This window comes from Nerophis ophidion, linkage group LG11 (assembly GCF_033978795.1).
Source record: "Nerophis ophidion isolate RoL-2023_Sa linkage group LG11, RoL_Noph_v1.0, whole genome shotgun sequence".
Taxonomy (NCBI): Eukaryota; Metazoa; Chordata; class Actinopteri; order Syngnathiformes; family Syngnathidae; genus Nerophis; species Nerophis ophidion.
In genome coordinates, this window is record NC_084621.1 from 21452422 (window position 1) to 21472797 (window position 20376).

Consider the following 20376-nt stretch of genomic DNA (forward strand, 5'->3'; position numbering starts at 1 on the left):
TATAGATGAACTAAGGGTTACCAGCTCAGTCCTAGAACAAACTGTGGTCATAAATTTAGGTACCACTGCTATTGATCCCTTGAGTGTGTGATGTGTTAAAATCAAGTCTTAAGTCACAAATACAATGACAACTGTGTGTATGAGGAAGAAAGTTATGATTGCAAAAAGAAGTACTAATGAGGGCTTGTCCGGGAATTGAACCCGGGACCTCTCGCACCCGAAGCGAGAATCATACGACTAGACCAACAAGCCCTGCATAGATGACTCCCCAACTAAACTCATGAAAAATAAAATTAGGGGGACACAATCTGAAATGTTGTGGTAAACTTTTAACCAACATTTTGATTTACTACCATTTTCATGAACAATGTCAAGCAAAATCTGTTATATCCAATCAAGTACTCTTTACTGCAGCATATTTTTGATTGATATACAGGTTCTATGGTGTAATGGTTAGCACTCTGGACTTTGAATCCAGTGATCCAAGTTCAAGTCTTGGTGGAACCAATTTGCAGTAAATTAAGTAATATGGTAATCATTAATAATTCTGTTATTGATCAAATATTGTGGAGGATTCATAAATGTTTAAGAGTCCTTTCTTTATTCATAGTCATGTTTGGATCAGCTAGTACTTTTCAATGTATATTACCTATACCAGTTTCTCTTTGTCTACAGAAGTCTGTATTGTTTTAGTCATTGGAATGTGAAAGGGATACATCTCCCTCTTTATCTGATCAGTGTTGGGGGAGGGGGGCAATCATTTCTGGGGGACTACTTTCAGATTAAATATGTAGTTTTATTCCGTTTGAAAGTTGGACCATCCCGAGATGACGGTATGACTGTATTGATGTGGGCTGGTCTCCTGAAGCTTCAGTAAAACTTGTTATTATTCCTATTCTGTCTTGATGGTCCTTCTTACTCAGCATATATGTCATCGAAATAATTTGGGATTGACCAGTAACTTAGATTCCCCGGGAGGGAATACTGGGAAGACGCAACAATATTTTTTTACTAATCCCTTGAGTGTGTGATGTCCGAAAAAATGATCAAAATCAATTCTAAAGTCACAAATTTAACCACAATTTTGTGTACGAAGGAACAATTTGTGACTAAAAACAGGACTTTATAAACATAATGGGAGCGCAATTTGATACTGCACTACAACATTGTGCTTTAATGCCAAATTATGACGCATTCTTATTTTCATGCATGCAACTTTCAAAGGGAAGACTTAGTGAAAACTAACCACTTTAATATTACAAGAAGGTTCTACCAAGACTTTAACTTGGATCATTCGATTCAGAGTCCAGAGTGCTAACCATTACACCATGGCACCTACGTATCCAACTTAAAATCAAATTATCCTGCAGTTCACAGTACTTGATTGGACTTAATGGATGTTCATTTTAACCAGCCGTGGAACAAGACTTTCCAACAAAACTCACACATTGTTAGATTTTAATAGGGGACACAAACTGAAACTTGGTTACCTTATGGCATATTTAACACATATTTTAGATTCACTGACATTTTCATACTTAAATGAACTAAGAGTTACCAGCTCAGTTTTAAAACAAACTCTGGTCAGAAGTTTAGATACCACTGTAGTACGAGTAGTGATATTAATAATGTTATGTTTATTTTGTGTAATACGCCTTAAATAATTTCGATCACATCTAGGAATTGTTTTAATGGGGATCTTGAGATTATTTGCTATGAGCTGCGATCGATTGAACGCGTCATAATTTGCCACCTCAGTAGAATGCATGTTCACCTCTCACAGTCGCTATAGAAAAATCATTATCTGAGTTGTGTACTTTTCTCTGCAGGAATTGTTCAGCCTTGTGGTGGTTAGTTCTAGCTTAACTGACTCCTCAGCCGGACTAACAGACACTGTAATTGCCTGTGTCCAAGCTTGCTCTAGTGTAGTTAGTCAAGTGTGACTTAACCAGTGATTTATGTTTCTAGATAGAGTGATGGTGCCTTCTCGGTTAGAGTGAAGGAGGTCCTTCATCAGCAAGCCCGGTTTGCCCCAGAAAGATGGCCACTTATCAATAAAAGTTAGTCCCTGTTCTCTACATCAACTAGCCAGCCACTTGTTAAGCGGGAATAATCTGCCATACCTCTCATCATTGCCTCTTGCAGGCAGGGGGCCAGAGACAAGTAATCAATTGTATCAAGAAGTCAATGAGAATCTTTTAAATATCATCAATACTGTTTAATGTTCGATCACTTTATTTTACGCGGGGTTATGCAGGTTCCATGGTGTAATGGTTAGCACTCTGGACTTTGAATCCAGTGATCCAAGTTAAAGTTTTGGTGGAACCATCATGCAGTCTTTAAGTGGCAATATAGGGATTCCGTTTGAAATGACAGATTATGGATTCCTCGAGTGTGTAAAAAAATGATGTTTAAAATTTAATATTTCCAACCTTTTAATAGGGTACACAATCTAAAACTGACAAACGATGTAACTAAAAACAGGACTTGTAAACATATAAGGAGAACTATCTGAAACTGCACTACAATATTGTACTTTTTAGCTAAATTTGGTTTCACTCTGTTTTTTTAAATATTCAAAGGGAAATCATACTGAACACTAATATAACAAGACGGTTCCACCAAGATATGAACTTGGATCACTAGATTCATTGTCCAAAGTGCTAACCATTACACCATGGAACCCGTAAATGCAAAACAATGTCATCTTACAGTACACAGGGTTAGATTTGATTAGATAGATAACTTAGATTTATATCGGGATTTTCTAAACACTCAAAGCGCTCACAGAGAAGTGGGACTCAACATTCATTCACACCTGGTGGTGGTAAGCTACATAATTAACCACAGCTGCCCTGGGGTGGACTGACGGAAGCGTGGCTGCCAGTTTGCACCTATGGCCCCTCCCACCACCACCACCTATCATTCATTCATTCATCATTCATTCACCAGTGTGAGCGGTGAAGTGTCCTGCCCAAGGACACAAAGTCAGTGATTTTTCGGATGTCAATAGGCGAGAAGCGAACTTGCAATCCTCAGGTTTCTGGCCGGCCGCTCTACCCACTATGCCATGCCGCCCCAATAAATAGATTGTCATTGATTCCTTGAGTGTGTGCCGGCAGAAAAAAAGGAAATACAAGTTCAAAATTAAGTTCACAGTCAAAAATCTAACCTGCGGTAGAGTCGTCAGCTTGAAGCGTCCCTCTGTCTCGGACTCTCTCGTCGTCATGTGACTTTTGCTTACAAAATGTATCTTCCCTCTGATTGGCCCGTCTGTAATGTTTCACCCTAACCTTAGCCAATCTTCATGGACTTTCTCCATACGTATGGATGTTCTCAATCATCAAGGTCATTGTATTTTCTCCGTACGTTCGCTCTCTCATCTTCTCTCTATGTAGCTTTGATGTAAACTACCTCGCTATATGCGTCAAAAATTAACAAAGCTACAAGAAAAGCTACTCGTAAAAAAAATTGCTAAGTAACTGCAATGCTACTGGAAAATGTAGTTGAGCTACGTAGCTCAGCTACATCTAGCTTGTTACTGCCCATCACTACATGTATATAAATATATGTTTATGTATACCACGCTCTTACCCAAGATTGTCCAACAAATTTCATGGAATGTGTGATTTTAATAGGGGACACAATCTGAAACTCGGTTACCTTATTGCACTTTTAAACATATTTAGTTTCACTGACATTTTCATTCATAGATGAACTAAGGGTTACCAGCTCAGTCCTAGAACAAACTGTGGTCATAAACCAAGGTACCATTGTTACTGATCCCTTGAATGTGTTATGTTTGAAAAAATTGTTGAAATCAAGTCTTGAGTCACAAATACAATAACAACTGTTTGTATGAGGAAGAAAGTTATGATTGCAAAAAGGAGTACTATAGGGGGCTTGTCTGGGAATTGAACCCGGGACCTCTCACACCCTAAGTGAGAATCATACGACTAGACCAACAAGCCCTGTAAAATAATGTGGCATAAATCTTTAAAAAAATAAAATATTTTAAAAGATGATACTATCTGAAACTGTGCTTTTAACACATATTTTGATTGACTACCATTTTCATGCATAAATAAACTGAGGGTTTACCACCTCAGTCCTAGAACTAATAGAGCTCATAAGTTGAGACACAACTGTATTTATTTCAGACATTTTTATTGTTCTCTTGAGTGTGTGATGTATGGAATATTAAATGGCAAAAGCCCAAAATGCTCCACCCGAAAACTAAAATGGCTCAACCCAAAACGCTGACAACACGAAACGTCGCAATACAAACTGCTACAACAGCTGCAACACCAAATGACGCAACATGACTGTAACACAAAACGCCATCAACACGAAACAATGCAACACAAAATGCGACATGAATATTTTTGTACAGTGACGATTAATTACCAGATTAGATGATGCGAGCCCGACTAGCTCAGTCGGTAGAGCATGAGACTCTTAATCTCAGGGCCGTAGGTTCGAGCCCCACTTTGGGCGGTTTAATTTTATGCCATGGAAATTCAACACGGGACAATGCTACACTTCTAATAAAAAAAATGAAAAAAACTGTAACGATGTGCAAAACGCTGCAACATGAAATGCGGACAACATGAAATAGCGCGGCCCAAATCATGAAACATTGTAACACAAAACACCATCAACACGAAACGTTCCAACACAAAATGCTAAATGAATATTTTTGTATGTTAACAATCACTCCTCAAGGGTGTTTATGCGGCCCCAGCTAGCTCAGTCGGTAGAGCATAAGTCACTTAATCTCAGGGTTGTGGGCTCAAGCCCTACGTTGGGTGATGAAATTTTGCCAAGGAAATGCAACATGAGACAGTGCTCCACTTCTCATAAATCAGTAAAATAAACTGTAACGATGTACGAGTTGATATTCTTCAGTTAAACTCACTTAATTAATAAAATGTTTCTTTTCGTACAGTAATAATCAATAAAGAGCGCATATGTAACTAAGAAACGCCGCAACACCTAACAACGTGACATGAAACGCATCAAACTTAAACTTCAACAGCACAAAATGCTGCACCCGAAAACTAAAATGGCTCAACGCAAAACGCTGCAACATGAAACAACGCAACATGAAATGCCGACAACACGGAATGTCGTGGCACGAAACGTCGCAACACGAAAAGCTGCAAAGAGCTGTGACACCAAACGGCGCAACATGAAATAGCGCCACCCAAATCATGAAACATCATAACACAAAACGCCATCAACACGAAACGTTGTAACACAAAATGCTACATGTACAGTAACCATCACTTATCACAGTTTTCCAGGCAGGCCCGGCTAGCTCAGTCGGTAGAGCATGAGACTCTTAATCTCAGGGTCGTGGGTTCGAGCCCCACGTTGGGCGTTTGAATTTTGCCAAAGAAATTCAATTCAAGAGACGGTGCGACACTTCAAATAAATCAATTAAAAAAACTGTAGGATGTGCGAGTTTGCTTTCTTCTGCTAAACTCACTTAATTAATAATATTTTTCTGTTTGTACAGTAATAATCAATAAAGAGCGCATATGTAACCAAGAAAGTTTTAAATCAAGTTTAAAATCACATAAAAAGACAACTGTGTGTACGAGGGAAAATGCTAAGAAGAAAAACATGACTCATAAACATATAATGAACACAATCTGAAAATGGACAAGAAACTATTGTTCACAGAAACGTTGTTTAATTGCATTTTTTACAGAAGCATTAATTAAATGACAGTGATTCAGAACACTAATCACTCTAAGGTTTCAAGAAGGTTCCACCAAGACTTGAACTTGGATCACTGGATTCAGAGTCCAGAGTGCTAACCATTACACCATGGAACCTGTAAATGTCCATGTAAAACTATGTCATCCTGTGAGGTCTGAAAAAAGGTAAAAGTTTATAATCATGTTAAAAGTCAAAACAGGAAAAGAAATGTGATTATGTGTGCACGAGTTAAAAAGTAATGACTGAAAACAGGACTTAAAGATTTAAGAGCTTCTCTGGAATTTAAACTCAGGGACTCGCCCACCCTAAGGCAGGGGTCTGCAACCTGCGGCTCCAGAGCCGCATGTGGCTCTTTAGCACCACCTGGGTGGCTCCCTGGAGCTTTTTCAAAAATGAATGAAAATAAAAAAGATGGGGGAAAAAATATATAAGTTTTATTAGGGTTTCTGTAGGAGGATACATGACACAAACCTCCCTAATTATTAGAAATCCCAGTGTTTATATCAAACATGATTCTCTGATGAGAGTATTTGGCGAGCACTGTTTGCTAATAATTTTTGCGGTCCTTGAAATCACCGTAGTTTCCTAACATATATAACTTTATTCAATGATACCAGAGAAACACATATTTAATGCCACTCATTCTTTGTCTCATTTTGTCCACCAAACCTTTTAAACTGTGTGTGAATGCTCAAAGGTGAGCTTTGTTGGTGTCATTGAATTGTGTGGAGTGCTTATCAAGCATGTTTGGTCATTGCATGACTGCAAGATAATTGATGCTAACATGCTATTTAGGCTAGCTGTATGTACATATTACATCAGGGGTTGGGAACCTATGGCTCTAGAGCCAGATGTGGCTCTTTTGATGACTGCATCTGGCTCTCATATAAATCTTGGCTGAGATTGCTTAACACGATAAGTAATGAATAATTCCGCTGGTAATCACGATGTTAATAACGTTCAAAATATAAAATATCCTCATGCATTTTAATCCATCCATCCGTTGCCTACCGCAACTGTCCAAAAAATAACAATGTTATTAAAAACAATTAGAGACTTAATATACTGTAAAAATGTTGGTCTTACTTAAAAAAATGCACACATTTAGTTGTATTTAGAGTTAAAAATTATGATATGGCTCTCACAGAAATACATTTTAAAATATTTGGCTTTCATGGCTCTCTCAGCCAAAAAGGTTCCCGACCCCTGCCCTAAGGGAACCTGAAAAGACAACACCAACAAGTCCTGGATCAAGATTTCCCAACAAATCTCATAAAAGAGATTTTAATAGAGACACAATCTGAAACTGGGTTACCTTTTTGCACTTTTAACACATATTTAGTTTCACTGACATTTTAATACATAGATGAACTAAGGGTTACCAGCTCAGTCCTAGAACAAACTGTGGTCATACATTTAGGTACCACTGTGTTTGATCCCTTGAGTGGTTGTTGTTTGAAAAACTGTTGGAAATCAAGTCAGTCACAAATGTAACAACTGTGTGTACGAGTAACAAAGTTATAATTGAAAATATGACTTATAAACATATGAGGAGCACAATTTGAAAATGAACTACTACATTGTATTTATAAATCCAAATTATGATTCACTCCTTTTTTTAATGCAAAAAACATTCAAAGGTAAGTCAGACTGGTCGCTAACCACTCTAATGTTACAAGGAGGTTCCACCAAGACTTCAATGAAAATCTACAAAATCAAATAGTTGTTTCTAATTGTTCTAGGACTGATCTTGTAAACCCTTACTCCGTTTGTGCTTAAAGATGGTAGTGAATTCATTTTTTAGTTTAAAATCTCAAATTTTATGAGATATGTTGGACAGTCATGTTGCAGGGTTTGTTGGTCTTGGACAAGTCCTTGTGTTAAAATGATAATTCCTGTTTTCAGTCATGACTTTTCCCCTCGTACACACAGTCACAACTCTTGTCTCTTTTTACTTTAGATTTTATTTAAATAGTGCTTCACGGTGGCAGAGGGGTTAGTGCGTCTGCCTCACAATACGAAGGTCCTGCAGTCCTGGGTTCAAATCTGTGTGGAGTTTGCATGTTCTCCCCGTGAATGCGTGGGTTCCCTCCGGTTACTCCGGCTTCCTCCCACTTCCAAAGACATGCACCTGGGGATAGGTTGATTGGCAACACTAAATTGGCCCTAGTGTGTGAATGTGAGTGTGAATGTTGTCCGTCTATCTGTGTTGGCCCTGCGATGAGGTGGTGACTTGTCCAGGGTGTACCCCGCCTTCCGCCCGATTGTAGCTAAGATAGGCGCGAGCGCCCCCCGTGACCCCAAAAGGGAATAAGCGGTAGAAAATGGATGGATTTTATTTAAACATTTCCCTCCATTTTCCCGACAACTTACACTCAAGGTGTCAATGAAAATCTGGTAAATTTCATCAATACTGTGTACTGTTGGATCACTTTATTTCACTCGTATATACAGGTTCCATGGTGTAATGGTTAGCACTCTGGACTTTAAATCCAGTAATCCGAGTTCAAATCTTGGTGGAACCAACTTGACATATTAAAGTGGCAAATTATTCGGTACTACCACTATATAACAAAAGGGTACGAGGGAAAAAGTACTTATTAAAAACGGGACTTAAGATTTAAGAGCTTTTCGAGGCCTTTCACACCAGAAGGGAAACTCAAAAGACATCGCTTACAAACCCTGCATCAACATTTCCCTACAAAACTCTTGTAATCCTGAGACTTTAAAAAAGGACTAATTATAAATCTCGGTTACCTTATTGCACTTTTAACATATTTAGATTCACTGACATTTTCATATATAGATGAACTAAGGGTTACCAGCTCAGTCCTAGAACAAACTGTGGTCATAGATTTAGGCTCCAATGTATAACACAAATGTAAAGATAACCGTGTGTACAAGGAAGAAAGTTATGATTGAAAATAGGATTTATAAACATGAAGGCTTGTTGAGGAATTGAAACCGGGACATCTTGCACCCACGGTGAAAAAAGTACAACTAGACCAAATAGTCTGGTTTCAGAGTCCAGAGTGCTAACCATTACACCATGGAACCTGTAAATGTACATGTACAACAATGTGATCCTACACTACACAGTACTAAATTTGATTTGATAGATTGTTATTGATTCCTTGAGTGTGTGATGTCAGAAAAAGGTGATAAAAGTTCAAAATTTAGTTCACAGTCAAAAATCTAACCTGCGGGAGAGTCGTCAACTTGAAGCGTCCCTCTGTGTCGGACTCTCTTGTTGTCATGTGACATGTCTGTAATGATTTTGCTGACGAGTTTATCTTGCCTCTGATTGGCCCGTCTGTAATGCTTCGTTCTAAACTTTGCCACTCATCATGGATTTTCTCCATACGTATGGATGTTCTCAATCATCTAGGTCATTGTATTTTCTCCATACGTTCTCTCTCTCATCTTCTCTCTATGTAGCTTTGATGTAAGCTACCTCGCTATATGGGTCAAAAAGTAACAAAACTACAGGAAAAGCTACTCTTAAAAAAAAGTGCTAAGTAACTGGCAAGCTCCTGAAAAATGGAGTTGAGCTACATAGCTTAGCTACATCTAGCTTGTTACTGCCATCACTGCATGTATATAAATATATGTTTATATATACCACGCTCTGACCCAAGATTTTCCAACAAATTCAATGAAATGTGAGATTTTAATAGGGGACACAATCTGAAACCCGGTTGTCTTATTGTTGTTTTTAAGATATTTTGTTTTACTGACATTTTCATACATAGATGAACTGAGGGTTACCAGCTCAGTCTTGGAACAAACTGTGGTCATACATTTAGGTACCACTGTTATTGATCCATTGAGTGTGTGATGTTTTAAAAAAAATGATAAAATCAAGTCTAAAGTCACAAATACAATAACAACTGTGTGTCTGAGAAAGAAAGTTATGATTGCAAAAAGGAGTACTGTAGAGGGCTTGTCCGGGAATTGAACACGGGACCTCTCACACCCGAAGCGAGAGTCATACGACTAGACCAACAAACCCTGCATAATTAACTGCCCAACTAATCTCATCAAATGTGAAATTGTTGTGGTAAACTTTTAAACAAAATTTTAATTTACTACCATTTTCATGAACAAATGTCAAACAAAATCTGTTATATCCAATCAAGTACTCTTTACTGCAGGATAATTTAGTTTATTGTATAGGTTCCATGGTGTAATGGTTAGCACTCTGGACTTTGAATCCAGTAATCCAAGTTCAATTCTTGGTGGAACCAACTTGCTGTATTTTAGTGGCAAATTGTTCAGTAATACAGCTATATTTAGTTTGATGGATTTTAATGGATTTCTTAAACGTGTGATGTCTGAAAAATTGTTCAAAATCAAGTCTGAAGTCACAAATGTAACGACACATGTTTGTACCAGGGAAATATTTGACCGAAGTGAGAATCATACGACTAGACCAACAAGCCCTGTAAAATAACGTGGAATAAATCTTTAAAAAAAATAAAATATTTTTTTGGTGACACAATCTGAAACTGTGCTTTTAAAACATATTTTGATGGACTACCATTTTCATGCATAAATAAACTGAGGGTTTACCACCTCAGTCCTAGAACTAATAGAGCTTGTAAGTTGAGACAACTGTAATTATTTTGGATGTTTTTATTGATGTCTTGAGTGTGTGATGTATGGAATAAATAAATGATAAATGGGTTGTACTTGTATAGCGCTTTTCTACCTTCAAGGTACTCAAAGCGCTTTGACACTACTTCCACATTTACCCATTCACACACACATTCACACACACTGATGGAGGGAGCTGCCATGCAAGGCGCCAACCAGCACCCATCAGGAGCAAGGGTGAAGTGTCTTGCTCAGGACACAACGGACGTGACGAGGTTGGTTCTAGGTAGGATTCGAACCAGTGACCCTCGGGTTGCGCACGGCCACTCTACCACTGCGCCATGGCAAAAGCTCAAAATGCTGCACCCGAAAACTAAAATGGCTCAACCCAAAACGCTGCAACATGAAACAACGCAACATAAAATGCCGACAACACGAAATGTCGTGGCAAGAAACGTCGCAACACGAAATGCTGCAACAGCTGTGACACCAAATGGCGCAACATGTAATAGCGCGACCCAAATCATGAAACATCATAACACAAAACGCAGTCAACACGAAACGTTGCAACACAAAATGCTACAAAAGCTGCAACACCAAATGGCGCAACATGACTGTAACACAAAACACCCTCAACACGAAACGATGTAACACAAAATGCGACATGAATATTTTTGTACAGTGACTATTAATTATCACATGAACCAATGTGAGCCCGGCTAGCTCAGTCGGTAGACCATTAGACTCTTAATCACAGGGTCGTGGTTTCGAGCCCCACAATGGGTGGTTGATTTTTTTGCCAAGGAAATTCAACACGAGACAGTGCTACACTTCTAATAAAAAAAATGGAAAAAACTGTAACGATGTGCAAAACGCTGCAACATGAAATGCGGACAACATGAAAAAGTGCGGCCCAAATCATGAAACATCATAACACAAAACGCCATCAACACGAAACGTTCCAACAAAAAATGCTACATGAATATTTTTGTATGGTAACGATCACTCCTCAAGGGTGTTTATGTGGGCCCAGCTAGCTCAGTCGGTAGAGCATAAGTCACTTAATCGCAGGGTTGTGGGCTCAAGCTCTACGTTGGGTAATGAAATTTTGTAAAGGAAATGCAACTTGAGACGGCGCTCCACTTCTCATAAATCAATTAAAAAAAACTGTAACGATGTACGAGTTGATATTCTTTAATTAAACTCACTTAATTAATAAAGTGTTTCTTTTCGTACAGTAATAATCAATAAAGAGCGCATATGTAACCAAGAAACGCCGCAACATGTAACAACGTGACATGAAACGCGTCAAACTTAAACGCCAACAGCACAAAATGCTGCACCCGAAAACTAAAATGGCTCAACCCAAAACGCTGCAACATGAAACAACGCAACATGAAATGCCGACAACACGAAATGTTGCGGCACGAAACGTTGCAACAAGAAATGCTACATCATTTGTGACACAAAAACGGGGCAACATGAAATAGCGCGACCCAAATCATGAAACATCGTAACACAAAACGCCATCAACAGGAAACATTGCAACACAAAATGCTACATGGACATTTTTGTACAGTAACAATCACTCATTAAAACAGGCAATTGAGGCCTGGCCAGCTCATTTGGTAGAGCATGAGACTCTTAATCTCAGGATCGTGGGTTCGAGCCCCACGTTGGGTGATTGAATTTTGCCAAGGAAATTCAACACAAGACAGTGTGTCATTTTTGATAAATAAATAAAAAAAACTGACACGATCTGCAAATTCACATTCTTCTACTAACTAAAATGGCTCAACCCAGAACGCTGCAACATGAAATGCCGACAACACAAAATGCTACAACAGCTACAACACCAAATGGCGCAACATGACTGTAACACAAAACGCCATCAACACGAAACGATGTGACACAAAATGCTACATGAATATTTTTGTACAGTCACGATTAATTATCAAAGTAATCAAAGCAGGCCTGGCTAGCTCAGTCGGTAGAGCATGAGACTCTTAATCTCAGGGTCGTGGGTTCGAGCCCCACGTTGGGTGGTAAAAAAAATTTCTAAGGAAATTCAACACAAACACGGCCACACTTCCAAAAAAAAAAAAAAAACCTGTAATGATGTGCAAAATGCTGCAACATGAAATGCCGACAACACGAAATGTCGCGGCACGAAACGTCACGACACGAAAAGCTGTGACACCAAACAGCGCAACACGAAATAGCGCCACCCAAATCATGAAACATCGTAACACAAAACGTTGCAACACAAAATGCTACATGAATATTTTTGTACAGTATCAATCACTTTTCAAGGTTCTGGATCTAGCTCAGTCGGTAGAACATGGGGCTTTGAATGTTATGGTTGTGGGTTCGAGCCCCACGTTGGGCGATTGACCTTTGCCAAGGAAATTCAACATGAGACAGTGCGACACTTCAAATAAATCAATAAAAAAAAAACTGTAACGAAGTGCGAGTTCGCATTCTTCTGTTAAACTTTCTTAATTAATAACATTTTTGTTTTCGTACAGTAATAATCAATAAAGAGCGCCAATGTAGCTAAGAAACACTGCAGCACTTAACAACGTGACATGAAACCCATCAAACTTTTACGGCAAAAGCCCAAAATGCTGCACCCGAAAACTAAAATGGCTCAACCCAAAACGCTGCAACATGAAATGCCGACAAAACGAAATGTCGGGGTAGAAATGTCGCAACACGAAATGCTGCAACAGCTGTGACACCAAACGGGGCAACATGAAATAGCGCGACCCAAATCATGAAACATCGTAACACAAAACACCGTCAACAAGAAACGTTGCAACACAAAATGCTACATGTACATTTTTGTACAGTATCAATCACTTATCAGGGTTATCTGTGCAGGCCCGGCTAGCTCAGTCGGTAGAGCATGAGACTCTTAATCTCAGGGTCGTGGGTTCGAGCCCCACGTTGGGTGTTTGAATTTTGCCAAAGAAATTCATATCACGAGACGGTGCAATTTCAAATAAGTCAATTAAAAAAACTAACGGTGTGCGAGTTCGCATTCTTCTGTTGAATTCACTTTATTAATAATATATTTTTTTTATACAGTATTAGTATGTAGCTTAGAAAGTTTAAAATCATGTTTAAAATCACATAAAAAGACAACTTTGTGTACGAGGTAAAAAGTCAGGAATAAAAACATGAATGAATGAATGGTTTATTTTGAGCCATGCAAATAAAACAAGAGAATTAAATAAAATACAAAAGAAATATATAGATACATTATTTTTACACCTACATTGAAAACATTACATGTGACTAATCTTTTGTAGATGTCAAGATTGGCTCAAAAGGGAGTGGGAAGAAGTAAACTTATTAGGTCCCACCCCTATAGATATACAATATATATAAACAATATATAATACAATAACATATATAATATAATTCAATTCAGTGGTTGCTGCTATATATTGTCTATATAAAATACATTTAAATTCACACACACTTACATATGTACATATGTACACACACATATATACACACGCACATATACAATTTATATATATACATATATATATACATATATATATATATATATATATATACATATATATATATATACATATACACACACAATCACATACATACACACATGCATATACCCAAAATACACACACACACACACACACACACACACACACACACACACACACACCTATATAAATACTATATATATAATAGTATATATAATATACACTTTTGTCTAAACATTATTAACAGTTTATGGTGCCTATGGGAACAAGCTTTCATTTTGCCTGTGATATTAGTGGTTAAAAGTGGATCTGTGGCTGTGGAGCTACTGCCCCTGATCAACAGGACCTGAGGACCACTCTTGCGATGTGTCCTATGCTGTGCATTAAAAGAGACGAGGGGAGCCCCCTGCCAGAGGAGTTATCCACGAACATAAGATCCCCCACTCGCCTGCCCTGTACTCCAGATAGTGTACCCAAATCCCTTTTCTTAGTTTCCATCGGCACCAATTCTTTAGTCAGAATTCATATTTGTTTTTACATTTGCAGAAAATTAGTATTACTCAAATTGCATATAGGATTGTTTGTGTACACACACACACACACACACACACACACGCACGCACACACACACACACACACCCAATTCAATGTATTCCTCTCATTGATACGAATTCATATAGTTTAACTAGTTGGGTGATGTCATAGAAGTAATAATAATAATAATGATAATATCAACAATGACTAAACAATAATAATATCGATAATGATAACAATAATAATAACAATATGAACAATAGCAATAGCAATGACAATAAATGATGACAATAATACATATAAAATAATGAAGATGATGATGATGATGATAATAACAACAATAATAACAATAATAATAACAATAATCATTATTAGCCAGTGATGGAGTTTAACACTTAGGCATCCATGTTCACATTCATATACATTGCCCATACCATTTTTTTGTATCTTGTTTTGAACTGATGGCCATTTGAACATTGCTTGAGCCCCACATCCAATCCGTTCCAAAGTTTAACTCCACGCACAGACACACACAGACTTTTCCTCGTGGTTCTTACTGTTGGAATAGTAAAGATACTACACCCCCTTAGATTATGAACTCCTTCTCTGTGTTTGAAATGTATTTGAATATTGGCAGGTAGAACCTTTTTGTTTGCTTTATATAGTAATTGAGCTGTATTAAAATCAACTAGATCAGGAGGTTATAATAATTTAGATTGTAAAAATAAAATATTTGTGTGGTCACAATACCCCACCTTGTGTAGAATTCTTATTGCACGTTTTTGGAGTGTAACCAGGGGATGTAGTGAAGTTTTGTAGTTGTTGCCCCAGATTTCTATGCAGTAATTTAGATATGGTAAGACCAATGAACAATATAATAAATGCAGAGCTGTGTAATTTAAGAAGAATTTGGATTTATTGATAATAGAGATGGTTTTGGAGATTTTGTTTTGTATATGTCTTATGTGTGGTTTCCAGCTTATTTTATTATCAATAGTGACTCCTAAGAATTTAATTTCTGACACCGTTTCTAGAACCACGCCATCTATATTTATTGCTGGTCCTGGATTGGAATAGCCGAATAACATAACTTTTGTTTTCTTTAAATTAAGGGATAATTTGTTTATATCTAACCATGTTTTTAATTTTGCAAGTTCATTATTTAGGGTGGATACAAAATGTGTATAATTATCGTTAGAATAGAAAATATTAGTGTCGTCTGCAAATATGACTAATTTTAATACATTTGATACTGTAAATATGTCATTAATATATAAGTTAAATAACTTGGGACCAAGAACGGATCCCTGTGGAACCCCACAAGCAATGTCCAAATGCCCAGATGTGAACTTGCCCATCTTCACAAACTGCTGTCTTTGTGTTAAATAGCTCCTTATCCAAGTCAAAGCTACTCCCCTTATTCCATATCTGGATCATTTTTTCAGTAATATTTAATGATTAATGGTGTCAAATGCTTTACTCAGATCCATGTCAATTCCATCTGCATATTTCTTACTATCTAAGCTATTGGTTATCTCTTCTACTGCATCAATTATTGCCATAGATGTTGATCTTGCTGTCCTAAAACCGTATTGACTTTCATTAATTATCTTATGTTTATCTATAAATTTCTCTAATATAGTGTTATATAATTTCTCCAAGATTTTGGAAATCTGCGGGAGCAAAGAGACAGGTCGGTAGTTTGTGAAGATGTGTTTGTTCCCATTTTTATATATTGGTATTACCTTGGCCATTTTCATTTAATTAGGAAATTGTCCTGTTTGGAAGGACAGGTTAAATATATAAGTTAGTGGTTTGGTGATGGAATGTAAGTTTTTTTTCACAAGTGTCATATCTATGTCAAAACAATCAGTAGATGTTTTATTTTTGTAATTATTAACATCTATTATTTCCTCTTCAGTTACTCCCAACAGAAACATACTCATTGGATTCATTTCAATCAGTGACTCCATTTCATTGCTGCTATAATCAGGGATTTTGGCTGCCAATTCTGATCCGACATTTACAAAGAAACTGTTAAAACTCTCCACAACATTATTCATATTATAATTAGCGGTAGACAATGGATGGATGGATGGATAGGTTGTTATCAGTGAAATAGCTAGGATACAAGTTATTTTTTGACTTGCCTTTAATTATAGTGTTAAGTATTCCCCACACCTCCTTAGTGTTGTTCTTATTCCTATGTAATAGATTGGTATAATATAATTTCTTACTAGTCCTTATTATATCAGTCAATTTATTTTTATATGTTTTATATCTATGTTCAGAGTCTTCAATCAGTTTCTTTGTATATTCATTTTTTGAGCCAGGTTTTACGTGACTTAATTTGATGAATTGTCTATATAATGTGTTTTTCTTTTTACAAGCATTTTGTAAACCCTTGGTTAACCATGGGCACTTTAAAGTTTGGTTGTTGTTTCAAATTTTTTTTATTGGACATTTTTGGTTATATATTAAATTAAATATATCTATAAATGATTCAAAGGCACTATCCACATCCTTTTTGTTGTACACGCAATCCCAGTTTTGCATTGTTAGGTCCTGATTTAATAGATTGAAAGAGTCTTCTGTTCTAACTCGTTTGTAAGTATATTTTTACTGTGAATTCAGGTGTGTACTGGTCTCATCATTATACACTGTGAATACAGGCAGATGATCGGTTATGTCACACACCATTACTCCACTGATGTTTGAATACTGCATATTATTTGTGAAGATGTTATCGATGAGGGTTGCACTGTGCGATGTTATTCTAGTCGGTCTTGTAATGGTTGGGTATAAACTCATACTGTGCATCCTGTTAATATAGTTTTCTGTTGCTATGTGGTTATTTGGATTCATGAGATCAATATTATAATCCCCACAAATAAATATTGTTTTATTAACTATTTCTGAGAAAGTTTTTTCAGCCCACTCAGTAAATAGTTCCACATTTGAACCTGGTGACCTGTATATACAGCTAACTATGATATTTTTCTTCCTTTCATTGATGATTTCTATTGATAAGCATTCAACTATATCATTTACTGATACAGTCATGTCTTCTAATATTTTGTATTTATATTTCTTGTGAACGTACATAGCGACTCCTCCACCCATTTTATTTGTTCTGTTAACATAGTTTAAATGATAATCCTTTATCTCAAAATCAATGCCTTTTGCTTCATTAAACCATGTTTCGGATATAGCAATTATGCTAAATGGATTCACAAAATGTTGTAAGTAGTCTTGAATTGCACTGGAATTTGCATACATGCTTCTACTGTTAAAATGGATGACTGAAAATGTGCCATTTGATTTTATTGAGTTATTATATTCCTTTTCTGAATAGTATTTGCAGTTAATGGAGTCAGATGATGGAAACATATTATCTGGATCGAGATGATATTCCAAGTCTAATGAATTGTGATCAGTATACTCAGATGATTTTAGTTAAAAAATCTTGGAATCTAGAATCCTTTGTTGTATTGTTAAATTGTTGTCTGTAATATCAGAGGACTGATTTTATGCCATTGAATGAACTTGTTAAAGTACTTTTTAACTCTCCTTGTCCCACTAATTCACATATTTATTCATATTTCTTCAGTTCCTATATGTCTCTAATAACCAGCACTTTTGCTTGTTCAGCTGATCCGTTCAGTTTTATGAATATTTTACAGTTTGTGACCCAAGTATTCTGTATTTTCTTTTGTTTCCTTAAGTGCCTGGCTTTTTTTTGCAATATCTGCATTCCTTTTGATTAGGTGATCATTCAAATATACGTTGGTGCCTTTTAGCTTTCTCCCTTGTTTCCTTAGTTCGGTCTTTCTTTTCCTGTTGCCGAACCTCAGGATGACAGCAGGCATGACGTCCCTCTTCGCAGGCAGAGGATGACACGCTTCGATTGAGTTCTTGTCCAGATGAATGTCTCTGGAAGCCAGAAAGTCCACAACCTGCTCCTCCACCGAGCCAGCCTCCGGGTCCCCAGATGAACTCTCGCTCCCCGCAGCATGTGCATATGAGCGGGGTTTAACTTTTAGCCCCGTCACAATCACATCATTCAGTCTAGAATACTGCTCCAGATCTTCCACTTTCCTCTCCAACTCGCCAATCTTCTTATCCCTCTCCTGGATGCACATACGGAGCTCCGTGACTTCATCCACAAGTTTAAGAATTATATCCTGTTTAATCCGTATGTCATTTACGTCTTGGGAAAGAAATTGAAGTGACTTTTTAATGTCCTCGTTTTCCTCCAACGCTGGGGTTCTCTTCGGTCCCATGACGACGAGCCCTTAAGATCCCACAGTCTGGTCAAAGATGATATTTAGCTCTCAGCGATGTGTTGGCAACTTCTGCGTCTTTGTTAGCAGCTTACAACTAAGCTAACTAGCGAGCTAAGCTAAGTCAGCACGAAACGCGGCGAAATGCTTCTCGCGCACCGAGACAATCTTATCCCTAAATAAAGACTCAAAGATGTATTTATACGACGTGAATATTTAAACACTGGAGAAAAAGTAATAAGACTGACTTATTAGCGTTCGGCTCCCTTCTCTATCGAAACTTCCGGTTTCTGTCGACCCATACCTGTGAGGCTACAAACTGTGGCTAATGCAAACATGGTACAGTACTTCCTCGACTTAAGTGCTTGGGGATATGACTCATAAACATATAAGGGACACAATCTGAAAATGGACAAGGAACTATTCTTCACAGAAATTTTGTTTATTTGCATTTTTCACAGAAGCTTTAATCAAATGACAGTGATACTGAATTCTTTTCACTCCAAGGTTACAAAAAGGTTCCACCAAGACTTGAACTTGGATCACTGGATTCAGAGTCCAGAGTGCTAACCATTACACCATGGAACCTGTAAATGTACATGTAAAACAATGTGATCCTACAGTACACAGTACTTGATTGGATTTGATAGATTGTCATTGATCCCTTGTGTGTGATGTCTGAAAAACATAGGTCGAAGTTTAAAATCAAGTTTTAGGTCAAAAGTAAAAATAAATATGACTAAGTGAGTACGAGGTACAAAGTACTGACTGAAAACAGTACTTAAAAACTTTAGAGCTTGTCCAGGATTTGATACCAGGGTCTCTCATACCTTAAGCAAAAATACAGGAGTGGACCAACAAGACCTGGAACAAGTCTTTCCAGTAAATCTCATCAAACGTCAGATTTTAATAGGGGACACAATCTGAAACTTGATTACCTTATTGCACTTTTATACTTATTGATCCCCTGAGTGTGTGATGTCTGAAAAAAAATGTTCAAATCAAGTCTAAAGTCACAAATACAATGACAACTGTGTGAATGAGGAAGAAAGTTATGATTGCAAAAAGGAGTACTAAAGAGGGCCGGCCTGGGAAATGAACCCAGGACCTCTCGCTTCCGGAGCAAGAATCATACGACTAGACCAACAAGCCCTGCATGCAACGTTGCCCATCTAATCTCATGAAATGTGAAATTAGGGGACACAATCTGAAATGTTGTGGTAAACTTTTGACCAACATTTTAATCTACTACCATTTTCATGAACAAATGTTGAACAACATCTCTTATATCCAATCAAGTACTCTTTAATGCAGAATAAATTTGGCAAATTTACAGGTTCCATGGTGTAATGGTTAGCACTCTGGACTTTGAATCCAGTGATCCAAGTTCAAGTCTTGGTGGAACCAACCTGCTGTATTTTAGTGACAAATTGTTCAGTAATACAACTATATTTAGTTTGATAAATTTTAATGGATCCTTTAAATGTGTGATGTCTGAAAAATTGTTCAAAATCAAGTCCGAAGTCACAAATGTAATGACACATGTTTGTACCAGGGAAATATTAGATTGGATGTATAGCACCCGAAGTGAGAATCATACGACGAGACCAACAAGGCCTGTAAAATAACTTTGCATAAATCTTTAAAAAATTTAACATTTTAATAGATGACACAATCTGAAACTGTGCTTTTAACACATATTTTGATTGACTACCATTTTC

The 20376-nt window shown here is 37.2% G+C and overlaps 1 long non-coding RNA gene and 11 other non-coding genes across 12 annotated transcripts in view; 8 read left to right on the forward strand and 4 right to left on the reverse strand.

Annotated features, from left to right (window-relative positions):
* The window catches only part of LOC133561396 (uncharacterized), a 165460-nt gene that overhangs the window by 134054 nt on the left and 11030 nt on the right, over nucleotides 1-20376 (reverse strand). The gene's annotated exons all lie outside the window — the stretch shown is intronic.
* trnap-cgg (transfer RNA proline (anticodon CGG)) lies at nucleotides 181-252 on the reverse strand. Its single transcript has one exon. It is a non-coding gene; the product is annotated as a tRNA-Pro (tRNA).
* trnaq-uug (transfer RNA glutamine (anticodon UUG)) lies at nucleotides 436-507 on the forward strand. Its single transcript has one exon. It is a non-coding gene; the product is annotated as a tRNA-Gln (tRNA).
* Nucleotides 2257-2328, forward strand: trnaq-uug (transfer RNA glutamine (anticodon UUG)). The gene has a single exon. It is a non-coding gene; the product is annotated as a tRNA-Gln (tRNA).
* Nucleotides 4425-4497, forward strand: trnak-cuu (transfer RNA lysine (anticodon CUU)). Its single transcript has one exon. It is a non-coding gene; the product is annotated as a tRNA-Lys (tRNA).
* trnak-cuu (transfer RNA lysine (anticodon CUU)) lies at nucleotides 5311-5383 on the forward strand. The gene has a single exon. It is a non-coding gene; the product is annotated as a tRNA-Lys (tRNA).
* On the reverse strand, nucleotides 5772-5843 carry trnaq-cug (transfer RNA glutamine (anticodon CUG)). Its single transcript has one exon. It is a non-coding gene; the product is annotated as a tRNA-Gln (tRNA).
* On the forward strand, nucleotides 9903-9974 carry trnaq-uug (transfer RNA glutamine (anticodon UUG)). The gene has a single exon. It is a non-coding gene; the product is annotated as a tRNA-Gln (tRNA).
* trnak-cuu (transfer RNA lysine (anticodon CUU)) lies at nucleotides 12296-12368 on the forward strand. Its single transcript has one exon. It is a non-coding gene; the product is annotated as a tRNA-Lys (tRNA).
* On the forward strand, nucleotides 13207-13279 carry trnak-cuu (transfer RNA lysine (anticodon CUU)). The gene has a single exon. It is a non-coding gene; the product is annotated as a tRNA-Lys (tRNA).
* Nucleotides 19172-19243, reverse strand: trnaq-cug (transfer RNA glutamine (anticodon CUG)). The gene has a single exon. It is a non-coding gene; the product is annotated as a tRNA-Gln (tRNA).
* Nucleotides 19991-20062, forward strand: trnaq-uug (transfer RNA glutamine (anticodon UUG)). The gene has a single exon. It is a non-coding gene; the product is annotated as a tRNA-Gln (tRNA).